Here is a 13,620-nt window from a genome sequence, read left to right as displayed (position 1 = left end):
CCAAAAAATCGAGCTAGGCACGACGTGTTAGACCTCACTAGAAGGATAGCGGGGTTTGTGGCCACAAGGACAATCAATAGAGTGTCCTCCGACCACAACCCCGTGACTCTAGAGATCGATGTGGGAGAATGGGTAGCACTCCCATTGCACCAGACGTCTTACAAACGTACAAACTGGGAGCGATACCGAGAAACTGTCACCTCTAATATCGCTTGCTCTCCGCCACCTACTACCGAAACAGTAGAACAAGCGCTACAAGACCTAACAGGTACCATCTTGCAAGCAGCGGAAGATGCCACTCCCCACAAAGGGGCGGGCCGCCCCCGTAAATACAGCTACTGGAACATTTACTAGCTCAAATCCGACACAAGAACAAAATGTCAAAAGAGTGGAAGATCACCAGAAATCAGGCCACCAGGAGGCTGCTCAATCGTCTACAGAGAGAGCTGAAGGCAGCCCTCAGTGAGCACAGAAACCAGCAATGGCAAATCCGTCTCACATCCCTCAAAGTAGACGATCACATACTATGGCAAGCAACCAAGCAATTCCCCAAAAGAGCCATTAGGATGCCACCACCGCACGGCGAGCGTGATTGGTTCAAAAATGGTTCAAATAGCTCTAAGCATTAAGGGACTTAATCTGAGGTCATCTGTCCCCTAGACTTAGAATTACTTAAACCTAACTAACCTAAGGACAGCACACACATCCATGCCTGAGGCAGGATTCGAACCTGCGACCGTAGCAGTAGCGCGATTCCGGACTGAAGCGCCGAGAACCGCTCAACCACAGCGGCCGACAGCCATGCTGAAAAAGGCCAACGTCCTCGTGGACACCTATGAGAAGTAGTTTCAAGCGGCAGAACCCTAGGATAACGAACACGAAGAGGTAATCCATCGTCAACTGGCTGTCTTCCTCATTACTGAGGAGGACCCAGAGGACGAAACCCCACTTTTCGCCTCCGATGCCTACAAAAAAGTCGCCAGGACACGACAGTATCACCAACCAGCTAGTTAAAAACCTCCCAGCCTCTGCTATCGAACACCTCGCGAACGTCTTCAACGAGAGTACCCGCGAGTTCCCAGCATACTGGAAACAGGCGGAAGTGGTCGCGATACACAAACTGGGGAAAGACCCTTTATTCCTGCAGCACTATTGGCCGGTTAGCCTCTTGCCAACTCCCAGCAATATCTATGAACGCCTCCTGCTTATTCATATGCGAGACCACATCACTGACGAGCGACTTCGTCCGGATTTCAAATTCGGGTTCCGACAGAAGCACTCTGCGCCACAACAGATCATGAGACTGGTGGAAGCACCCAGAGAGGGCTTCAACCACAGAGGCTATTGTGGGATACTGCTACTTGATGTAGCCAAAGCCTTCGATTCAGTATGGCATAAAGGGCTATTATACAAGTAATACACACAGGGGTTCCCCAGGAGCATAGTCAGGTTAGTCCAAAGCTATCTCACGAATTGAACTTTCTCTGCCAAGCTAGAAACAGCAATCTCCACCAAAAGGCGTATTCGTGCTGAGGTGCCACAGGGATCGGCCCTGGGGCCCGTTTTGTACAGTCTGTACACTGTGGACACCCCCAACCCCCCTCCCCCCCTGGTGCACACTGCACAATATGCTGATGACACAGCCTTTTACGCTCTTAATGCGAATAAGGACCTGGTCATTCCTGGGCTACAAAGGAATTTAGATAACACAGAAACCTGGGCCCATCGCTGGCGCATCACCATCAATCCTGAAAGGACACAGGCTATGCTGATTACCCAGAGACTCGGGAGACCTGGACCCCATCAACACCCCCCCCCCCCCCTCCCATCACCTGCACCTACATGGATCCCGACTCCCCTGGCGCATATCCGCCAAGTATCTCGGCATAACCTTGGACTCAAGACTAATATGGAAACCCCTCATAGGCGAGGTCCACAGGAAGGTCTGTGCCTGAATGTCCATCCCATACCCAGTCCTCAACACAACCAACTCCATTCCCTGCTCTGTAGGAGTAAATGTCTATCAGGCCATTATTTGACCAGTAATGGAGTATGCGTGCTCAGTCTGGGGATATGTGGCGAAGCAGTATCTGGACAAACTCCAGAAGCTGCAGAACCGCGCCCTCAGGAGGGCACAAACGCCCTATGACGATCTTCGACGACTGAGACGAAGAGAAAAAAATCCCAAAATCTCCAAGTCATCATAGCAATCCTTCGTCCTTGAAATACCCAATATCTCACCAACCTCAGGCAAGTACAAGACACCACCAGAACATCACCACAATACACAGACAGCCAAAACAATCAAAGATAATCACACACACAAACACACATTGTGGCGTAAAAGCCAACGGGCTATAAACTCCTCCATACACTTCCCCAAGGAGGGGAAAGTAAAAGGTGTCTGTGTGTGTGTGTGTGTGTGTGTGTGTGTGTGTGTGTGTGTGTGTGTGTGAGAGAGAGAGAGAGAGAGAGAGAGAGAGAGAGAGAGCAGACAGACTATTCCCCTATTCCCTCAGAACCATCTGATGATGCGGAAAGATTATTCTCCGAAATATCGTCGGACTTCAACGATTGCATCCGGCTGAACACACGAGAGCCCTGAAAACAGTTGAACTTCTGCTTACCAGTTCTCTACCGAAGGAGGTCATCAAATAACTGAGATCAGATAGTTTAGTTCTTCCTGGTCTGTACGGCCTGCACAAGGTCCACAGAGAGGGTGCGTCTTTACGTCTGTAGTGGGTAACACTGGTGCAGCCACCTATGATTTGGCAAAGTACTTGGACTCTTTACTCAAACCCATTGCAGATAAGTGTCCACATCATGTAAGAAGTTCTAGTGATTTTATCAGCAGACTTCAGTCACCTAAGCTCCAAAACAATGACTTCTTGAGTTTTGACGCCGTTTCGCGTTTTACATATTTGCCTGTGGTACACTCACTAGACTTTATTGGCAGTAGGTTTGACCTGACATTAATACATCGACGACACTTTTTTTTGTGAAGCCTCATCATTTCGACAGTCTCCCAGAGTTTCTTCAGCATCTGATCTTCATATACGACAACGTAAAATATACTATGGATATGGAGAAATATGGTTGCTTGCCATTTTTAGACGTCTTGACGTGACGTAAGAGCGGTGGCACACTTGGGCATTCGGTGTTTTCAAACCCCACTCACACAGACCTTTATTTACAAGCTCCTATTTGCCACCATCCGGCACAAACGACGGGCGTTCTAAAGACCGTGAGAAGTCGAGACCGTACCATCTCAGATGCGGATAATCTGCAAACGTCACTGGGACACCTACAGACTGTGTTCCTGAACAATGGATATTTGACTCAGTAAGTACAGAGATCGCTACAGACATCCAAACGACAGAACGCGGAAGAGGATGAGGCCTTCAGAACGCCCGCTTATCTACCATATATTGGAAATGTTTAGCAGAGAATTAGCAGAATATAAAGATGACGTAAAGTAAAAGTAATCATTCGTCCTCTTTCGAAATCGCGGCACTATTGTGATGTGTTAGAGTTGCGACACTCAGGTGTTTACAGGATTCTGTGCCTGAATGCGTCAAATCATATGTAGGGCACACCGACGCGCACTGTGGAGGAACGCATTATACCCAGAACACCAGCGGCATGCTCGCCCCCTCCAAGCCAGTAAGTCAGCTGTCGTCTACACGTCAAATTTTTGGAGCTCCATCATCAATGAATCAGTGGAATCACGACCGTCTGAGTCTCTTCTTAATCGAGACGGTGTCTTTCAGTTAAACTCTGCATGGAATCCTGTCACAGAAAAAATCCATGCTCTGCACAGCCGGCGTCGTTCTACTATTTTACCGAACGAAGACAATAAGGTTTGATGTCGATGAGGCGAGCCTCCACAACGTAGGATGAGCGGCGCAGCGCGCGGCTTCGAGACGTGCATGCCCAATGCCAACTGCATACACCACACATGAGCCAGTAGGGTCTTAAATACGTGCCCTCAGTCCATTTTCGTCAGTATTCAGCTTAAGATGGCCAGAAGGTGCGGCGCAATATCAGAGCAGTTGCAGACATCTGGTAGCTCGCCCGAAATTTTATAGAACAATCTGTATGCAGGGAAGGTTTTAAATTTCACTACTGTTTTAATGCTTCACATCTGGAAGAAATTTGACCACATTATATATTCCAGTTGCTTGATAGGGGAAAACAAAAGAGAGTGTCAGAGTGTTGCAGATAAGCCATGATACAGGCTCTACTAATGATGTGAGGGTGCTTCGTAGAATATTCGTCCAAACAATGTGGCTTTACGAACGTATGTCATACAGCCTGAGTCTGCAATTAGTTTTGTTTACTTTGCATGCTTTTAGTGTATGGGATAATATTTTGCGACTGCTCTGTCTCGGCTTATCCCTTTTGATTGGCAATGTTGCTATGAAGCAACGCTAATTTCTTGTGGCCATTATACGATCAAATCCATTGAAGCAGTGTTGTTCTTAGTCAACGATTGACGATGCATAGCTGCTAGCACCTTCTTCTGTTCTGCTATAAGGCCATGTTCTCGCCAGATGGAACACAGAAGACGAGGGGTTTTGCTAGCTCAGGTATTCGTTTACACTAAGTTTCTACTAGTTCATCTCCTCCTCCATCCTGTCTCGGTCTATCCCCTCCTCCCCCCTCTCTGCCCATCTTCTCCTCCTCCTCTCTCCCTCTTCTCACCCCCTCTCCCGTTATTTACCTCTCCCCCCTCCTCTCTCTATCCATCCACCCTGCTCCTGTCCATCACCGCCACCTCTCCCTCTTTCTACCCATCTCCACCACCTCCTCTCCCTGACCACACCCTCCATCCTCACTCTCTCTCCGTCTCCTCCCACCCTCTCTCTGTCCGTCTCCTGTGCCCATCTCATTTTGTCTGTCTCCTCTGTCCCGTCTCTCTGTCAGTGTACTCCTTCTCCCTCTGTCCATCTCCTCTCCCCCTTAATTTGTGAGTATCCTCCTTCTGCAGTCCCTGTTCATCTCCTCCTCCCCCTCTCCTATTCTTCTCCTTCCCTTTCTTTTCTGTCTCTTCCTCCTCTCTTTTCTCTCTGTTCATCTCCTCCTCTTCTCTTTCTCTGTTTCCTCCTTCCCTTCTGCCTGTTCATCTCCTCTTTCCCATCTCTGTGCCTGTCTCTTCTTCCCCTTATCTCTGTCCATCTTCTCCTCTTTGCGTTCTCTGTCCATCTCTGACTCTCCCTTATGTCCATCCCCCCTATCTCTCTTCTCCCTCTCCTGTCTGTGCCTATCGCCTTCTTCCCCCTCGCCGTGTGACTATCTCCTCACCCTCCCATCTCTCTTCATGTTATCACTCTCACCCGAGCAGGAGATTAGTGGTTCTTACCCCTTCAGTATAGCCTTCCAGATTGTAATACGTGTATCAAATCTGATTCTAATCGTTCCAGGTTTTTAGGGTGGCCTTCTTACATGTGGTTTGCTCGCATACGCTCATCTCAAACATATTTCACACATATTCAGCATATTTCACGCGTATTTATACACGTAATTCACCCGTATGTCTAGCGAATTTCGCCCTGCAGTTTCATTTTCACGCAGCTTAATGTTTATGACGTCGTATTTTTGAACTATGTGCTGCACTATGGCATAATTTTTCAGGCACATATAGTGGTATATGTGCCTACCGTCTGCGAAATCTATTACGACTAGAATTAATAGTAAAGAAGTGATAAATTAAAACGTCAAGCGTGATGCGACGTTTTCCCTTGCATCTCTGTGTTTATGACGTCATATCTCCTGAACTGTGCTTCGTAAAATGACATATTTTTCTATGTAAATTAAGCGGCACACTTGGATGCTGTCTGAAAAACGTGTTGCGAATACAGTTAGTAGCAAATTGGTAATAAATTAAAACGTCATGCATGTCATGCCAGTTTTATACGCATACAGTGTGTGCACTGTCCTCAACTAAGTATCATGCAATGATATAACTTTTCTGGTACATTCAGTGGCATATGTACTGTCTGCAAAATGTGTCACGACTACAGATAAAAGTAAATAAATAATGAATTAAACCGTCACGCTTCATATGGCAGTTTTACTGCATGATCAGCGAAAATGTAGTAGGCGGCAAACTCTTTTCCTTTTATTATTTTGTGGGAGTCATCAGCGAGAAAGTTTCTTAAAGCTTTGAAATTATGGGCGAAGTCTGTTGCAAGACTCAAAGCGCTCCCACTCTCAAATACTGGATAACTAAATTGTGGGTGTTCTCGCGACGTGGACTACACTGCTTCTCCACTCCCACCTCCATCCATTTTATAGTTTTATGGTTCTTATCCCCACAGTGAATCTTTCCAGGCAGTTAATGACGTGCGTAGCAAGTTTAGTTCAAATCGGTCCAGTTGTTTAAGAGGCGATGAGAAATATACACATATACGTTTTTACAATTTAAGGTACGTTTATACTACTGTACATGAAACTAACGTAATATTCCAGTAACTGAAAGGACTAAATTACTTACAGGCTACACTTTATGAAAAAATGAAAAAAACCATCAAAAATTTTAAACCTTTGCTAGATAAAAGTTCTTTTCTTTTTTAATAATGGAAGACAGAAAGATCCGATGATGACAGTCTGCCGAAACGCGTAATCTATATGAGTAAATAAAGTGCGACATGACAGTTCATTTTGAATAACTGTCAAATAAAAGGTTGGAGGATGTTTTATCAAGAAGCAATGTCTATCAATAAACCAGACATGGTCTCTTCTTTCAGAAGCTGGAGGTTCGTTTCTGACTTGACGATAGATCTATTCTCTACGTGTACATACCTACGTTTAAAAGAAATTGATATACCGACTTAGGAAAGTACGAACACTTTGTCAACCTAGTGAAAACCATCTCACGGAAACATGTCCCTAGGGGCTGTAGAACTACCTATATCCCAGGACTCGAAAAGTTTCAAGAGCGCTACTGGAGAAATATGAACAACGATTCGATGAGTACTCTTTCTCTGGAGAAACAATTCAGACAGGCGAACAACTGATGTATATCATATTTTCCTCTAGAAAAGAAAACCGGTGTAACCTAGCAATACAGTTAGGCACGAAGCATAGCAGTCGTAAAGCGTTCAAACTCTTGAAAAATCTTAGTGATCACCACACTAGAGATTCTGCTGAATCGTCCAGAGTAACCTCTAATCAGATAGTTCATCATCTGCTACTAAATGTCAGAACCAAAAGACGATCTGAGACGGCAAAGCTACAAAGACAAGTTGCGGGAAACGACTTTCACTTCAGCAAAACTAGAGGATGCCATACGCTGCACGAAGAGTGAGGAAGCTCCAGGCCTTGAACAAATAAGGAGATTCGGACCAGGTACCGAAAACTCGATTTTGTATCTAATTAACAACTGTGTCCCTGAGATACAGATAACCAGAATCTGGCACAACGCTAAAGCAGTAGCCATACTGAAACATGGGAAAGATCCGACAGACATAAAGGATTTTCGACCAGTCTCGCTTCTCTGTCATCTACGCAAACTGTTGGAAACAAATATTCTGAACCGCATATGTGAGTATGTAGACCAGACCCTTATTAAACAACAGGCAAGATTCCGTCCAGGGAAATCACAGTAAATCACAACAATTTCGTAAGGAAGATTTATTCAATCACCAAGAACTACCGATTAACGCAGTTCATCCAAACTCTACTACAAAACAGATGGTTCTTTGTCAGCCTGAACAACAAGAAAATCCGATGGAGAATCCAGCAGAGAGACGCGGTCTTCCTCAAGGCAGTGTGTTGGCACCGCTGCTGTACAATATCTACACCAGTGATCAACCTGTCGGAACACACACAACATCTTTCATAAGTGCTGACGACACAGCGATTGCAGTCCAAAGGAGAATGTCTGGAATGGTAGAAATGAAACTGACTGCAGCTCTCGAAGATCTGGCAGAATACTATGGGTATAGCCACCCTGAGCCTAATGAATCCCGAACACAGGTCTGTGCGTTTCACTTGATAAATAGACAAGCTAGGAGTAAACTGGAAGTAGCTCGGAGTGGAAAGCAGCTACAACACTGGGACGCTCCTATATACCTCAGAGTAAAACTCGACGGCACACTTACTTTGAAAGACCATTACGAGAACGTGAAGCTTAAAGTCTGTAACAGAAATAATATTATGCGCAAGCTTACTAACAACGTAATAGGAGGCTCAACGAAACGTCTTACATATTTCTGCTCTATCTCTATGTTTTTCTGCGCCAGAATATGCTCCGGCTGTCTGGCAGAACTGCGACACACCAAGCACGTTGACATCACTCTTAACGGGGCGGGCCGCATTATAAATAGTTGCGTACGACCAACTCCAGATGACAAAATCTATTATCTTATAGTCGTAGCATTCCCGGATATGAGACGAAGAACAGCGACAGAAGCTGAGAGGAAGAAACAGTAAAATGATTCCAGGCTCCCCATGTTTGGAAGCGAAGCACCATGTTCTAGGATCAAGTCGAGAAAGAACTTTCTTCAAACAACGGAAGCTATTACATCACCTTCCGCTCGCTGAATAGAACTGTGGTGAAACGAGGCAACTGGAAGTAACAAACAAAACCCAAAGGAAGAACCAAACGCTGGTTTGCATCAACCCTGCGAGACGTGGAAGACTTTGAACAGACTGTTAACTGGAGTGACGCGGTACAGACAAAACCTGAAGCAGTGGGGCTACATTACTGCATATAGCGGACGCCTCTTGGCCTGCCCAAAGATGCCTCAAGCCTGCACGCTGGAGGATCTCCTCTGAGCAAATGTACCAGCGATCAGAACTGCCGAATTTTGGACCTCAAAATCAATTTGACATTGTAAGAGGTCCATGACTAAGGAATTTATTGCTAGCGCACTCCAGCAGACGTAACTTCGATGGATTGCTCACGCGCTGCCTGCGATATGTAAGCTACAATAGAACCACAGACCAGAGCGCAGCGTCGGCAGCAGCAGTAGTAGTACTAGGTCGCAGTCGGGCGGTTGGGTCAGGTAGCTCTTAGAGAGCAATTGTCTAGTTGTATAGCACACATAGAAGACTTGTGTCCTGTATGTAATTACCAAGGCCGGTCGTGGAGAACGATGGCGGTGCCTGAGCGATATAGTAAAAAAATAAAAAAAATAATATTTATTGTCGCGCGAATATGTAATTTGCAAGTCATTTTGTACTATTGTTGTATCAAAGTCACATGTAAATAATTTTCAATAATTTTTCAATAATATTTCTTATAAAGATAACTTTTGACAGTCATTCAGCTGAATTTAAAGTTTTTTTACTAATTTCTCCTATCCATAGTCATTGCAATTACCGTAAATAAAATCAGATCTTTTTCATACATAACAATATCTAGTGGCCAGCATTGCACTGAGCTGTGCCAGAAAAATTTCTTTTAGGAGCGTTATCTGGCGACTTAAATGAGGTAAGAATTTTCAGTTTATTCAGAATGACTTTTCAGGACCATGACGCAGCACTGCTGACGTCCAGATTTACCAGTTTAGATTCACAGTCTGTTAATTATTTAAAGGCTATACATCAGTCACATTTTTATTGCGAGGTTAGTTACCTTTTTATTCTGAGGTTACTGAAATAATCTGTTGGGAGGTTTGACAGTCATTCAGCTGAATTTAAAGTTTTTTTACTAATTTCTCCTATCCATAGTCATTGCAATTACCGTAAATAAAATCAGATCTTTTTCATACATAAAAAAACCTAGTGGCCAGCATTGCACTGAGCTGTGCCAGAAAAATTTCTTTTAGGAGCGTTATCTGGTGACTTAAATGAGGTAAGAATTTTCAGTTTATTCATAATGACTTTTCAGGACCATGACGCAGCACTGCTGACGTCCAGATTTACCAGTTTAGATTCACAGTCAGTTAATTATTTAAAGGCTATACATCAGTCACATTTTTATTGCGAGGTTAGTTACCTTTTTATTCCGAGGTTACTGAAATAATCTGTTGGGAGGTTACAACATGTACAAATTCTAACGTATATACTGTAGATACTATATTGTATTGTATTATTTTGAATTTTTAAATGACTGTACGGTACTGCCCTGGACACTAAAATAGTAATAACAGCGACTTAGCCACTAAAAACTAAAACGATTTGTGTGCAACCAGTGCTCCTGACTTCCCCCTACGCGTATGGCGTATTTGTTTTGCCACGAGACTACAAAAAACCAATCTTTTGGTGTCAGGACTATGTGCAGCCTTCACATCTCAGTAATTTTCCAGGAGAATAAGTTGGCAGCAGTGACACCAAAATTAATTCTATTTAAATTAGCACAGGATTTTCCGGTGTGCAGATAATATCCTAGAACTCTCTAAATTATGTGAACAATATTGTGACGTAATAAAGAGCGGTCAGTAATGGTATTTAAAGTCAAAAGCAGCTTGATGAGCACGGATGGCCGCAGATATCACCAATGAACCAGCCAAATAGACTGCATCGTAAACTTTCACAAACCTCTAAATCGTCCCACTTCGGTAGAATTCACGCCAAAATCCAAAGGCTGAAATAACAAAACTACTTTGGGTCTCCATAAGCTCCAGAGTGAACTTTCTCATATAAATACACGCTCTGGGGGACACTGATTTCGATCACAACCTGGCCGTTCAGTTTATGATTTCCCTAAATCGCTTAATGGACCGCGTATCCCAGTTCCCCACCAGAAGTGGACTCCGCCAGTTTGTTTTAGCTCCTCTGGCGGCTTGCTACGATACTGCGGGGCGGGGATTCCAGTTTGTACCCAAGCTGCAGACATACCTGCAAACAGACAAAAATATTTACGTAACTTTACTTTTTCATAATGATAATTATTGGTTTATGAGTACTCATCGTATAAATACTGTAGGAGAAATTTAGAATGCGAGGTGATGCCTAACAATTTTTTCAATGAAAAATTGTGCCATTTTTCACACTGTTATCCGGCGGAAAACTCGAGAAATGTACTTGCATTATAAACTCCGTTCTATGTTTACATAGCTGCCATTTTTCCCTGTTGAGCAGCCAATTTTGTGTCAGTTGAGGACCATCTGCAGTTTATATAAGAAGTACTTAGCTGAGTGTCATACACACAAGTTGAAGAGCCGATACATTATGACCAGCTGCTTGACAGCACGTTGCTCCACCTTTGAAACACAATACAACAGCGATTCCATGTTGGATGGAGTCCGCAAGTGTTCGGTAGTTCACACAATTCACCGGAGTTACAGGCTGGTGACACTTCCTGGCGGATGAAAACTGTGCGCCGCACCGAGACTTGAACTCGGGTTCTTAGCTCTCAGCGGGTCGTGAGACATGCTAGAGTTGCTCAGTCAGTAGAGCACATGCCCGCGAAAGGCAAATGTATCCGTTTCTATTCTTGGGCCGGCACAGTGTTTTAATGTACCAGGAAGTTCCATATCATCGCCCACTCCGCTGGAGCGTGAAAATTTTATTCGCGATACTGGCCAGTGGTTTGTGGGCGCTGAGCTGGCGACAAACAGCGTCCCAGTTGCAGTCCATTGGATTCAGATGAGGCGAATTTGGTGGCATAGACGTGAGCTTACTATGGTACACGTCATACCACTATAGCACAATTATTGTCGCTTTGTGACACGTTGTTCACATCCAACAGGACGATGCCGTCGCTACCGAGAAGGCATCAAGCCACAGTAACGATCACTTAGTCCATATCTGTCATGGTGACTCCGATTGCCATCACAAGTACCCCAAAAGCCCACATAAACATCCCCTGTAACCTAATGCTGCCCCCATCGGCGTGTGTCTGTGGCGCAGTGCACGTTTTGAGCAGCAATCCGTCTGGATGACGGCGTATCCAGACACCACCGTCGGCCAGGCATAACGAGACAAGTGATCACGTGAAACTTTTCCATTGATCCATGCCCAGTCTCGACGATCCAGTGCCTATTGCAATCGTAACTGACTACACTGTCAGGTCAACACGGGCGCTCATTCGGCTAATTTTCTGTGGGTTCCCCCAGTGTTCGACAGAGCCCATTAAACAGTGTGCTCCAAAAAAACTTGTGGCTGTACTAGGATTGTACTCTTTCGTCAGAAGTATTTACTGCTCAACAGAACAGGAAAGATAGCGACGCCTGTGGTATGTGATGAGGCACAGATGTCCAGCACCTCGTCGCCCCCTCGTGGTTTCGCTGTCATTCGACCGCTTTCCATAGGTGCTCGCGACCGTATTACGCAAACAGCCAACTGGTCTCGCCTTTTGCAAGACGTTGTCTTCCAGGTCGTGATGACCTGCCGTTTGTCAGTCACTTGTGGCAGCGTCAGAAGGACTCTCGACTCATCCCCCCTGCGCTAGTGTACTTTGCTCACTGCCGTATGTGTCTGCAGCGCCACCAGGTGCTATTCAGTTTTGCAGTAGGCGTTGGCCAAATATACTGATTTATCCGTGTAACTCTTTCACAACATGTGTCTCATTCCAAGCCATTATAAATACAAAGTGCAATAGAATTATGCATAGTTGTGTGACCTGCTGATCTACTATTGTAGAGTTTCTTATTCTGTATACACTCACGAAACCTAACGTTTCTCGAGTAGTTACCTCATACCTGTGCAATGACTGCCTGTACAAACAATTGATAATACCCTGCCATATACAACATTGACAAATCAATTAATTCCATGCTTAGTTGTTACGGTGGTGTTTCATTATAAGACAAGCAAAGTTTCAGTTTCGTTATATAGATCCACAGTGAGGAGATTGTCAAGGATGTGAAACACATCATAAAATAAGAGTACATAATACATACTTACAAAAACGCAAGGAGTGCTAATGACCGTCCTAAGTGAAATTGTCATAACGGATGTTGAGTAAGGCAAAAAATCTTAAACATAGATTAATTTAAGAATTAACAACAAATTTGCCGAAAATATGCAGCTTAAATGTACAATACACTGAAGCGCATATGATAATAGTACTCTTTTGATATTGTAGCAGTACATCATCAAACAGGAAATCAGTTTGCAGTGTGTATTTTCATTGATAACGTTAATCAACTGAAGATCTGCAAAAGTTAGATTTTACACAACACTCCGATTATTTTTTCCGATAATGATGTGTACATTAATTAGTTCTGCTAGGAAATTGGTCAGTGGAATATATAATCTGCCCCGTCCTTCCTTCTTCCAGCTATCGTCCACATGAAATGATGAACAGTCCAAGTAATTAATAAGCAAAGTCTTTATGAAGATTTTAAGACGACCGAAGATTACAATAAACTTTCAAGTTTACTTAGCTTGTCATGTTGATATGGCTCCAGTTCTTGTCTAGGGGTCTGATTCTTGAAGCCGAAAATTTCACATCTGGTCCTCACGGTTGGTTTGAACTAAATAAATTTGAAGATCGTTGTTGCAGATTTTTCTTAGGTAAACATTTTTTTTCACATTTTAGTATATCATACAGTCTTTTGATTTCCACACTCACAAAGCGGAAATTACATTGTTCGCACCTATTATACGGAAATACGTCTGATCACATCAGAGGAAGCTTACAACCCCCACACTCTGCGGAAAAACAATATTCGAAAGGGTTTACAGGTTTTGTTAACAAATTATTCCATCTAGTTTTCGTTACAT

The 13,620-nt window shown here is 44.1% G+C and overlaps 1 protein-coding gene across 1 annotated transcript in view; it reads left to right on the top strand.

Moving 5' to 3' along the window:
• LOC126272230 (neuronal acetylcholine receptor subunit alpha-4-like) overlaps positions 1-13,620 on the top strand; it is a 172,188-nt gene that overhangs the window by 77,557 nt on the left and 81,011 nt on the right. The window lies entirely within an intron of this gene.

The sequence above is a fragment of the Schistocerca gregaria genome, chromosome 5 (genome assembly GCF_023897955.1).
Source record: "Schistocerca gregaria isolate iqSchGreg1 chromosome 5, iqSchGreg1.2, whole genome shotgun sequence".
NCBI classification, from domain to species: domain Eukaryota; kingdom Metazoa; phylum Arthropoda; class Insecta; order Orthoptera; family Acrididae; genus Schistocerca; species Schistocerca gregaria.
This window is presented reverse-complemented; position numbering and strand designations above follow the sequence as displayed.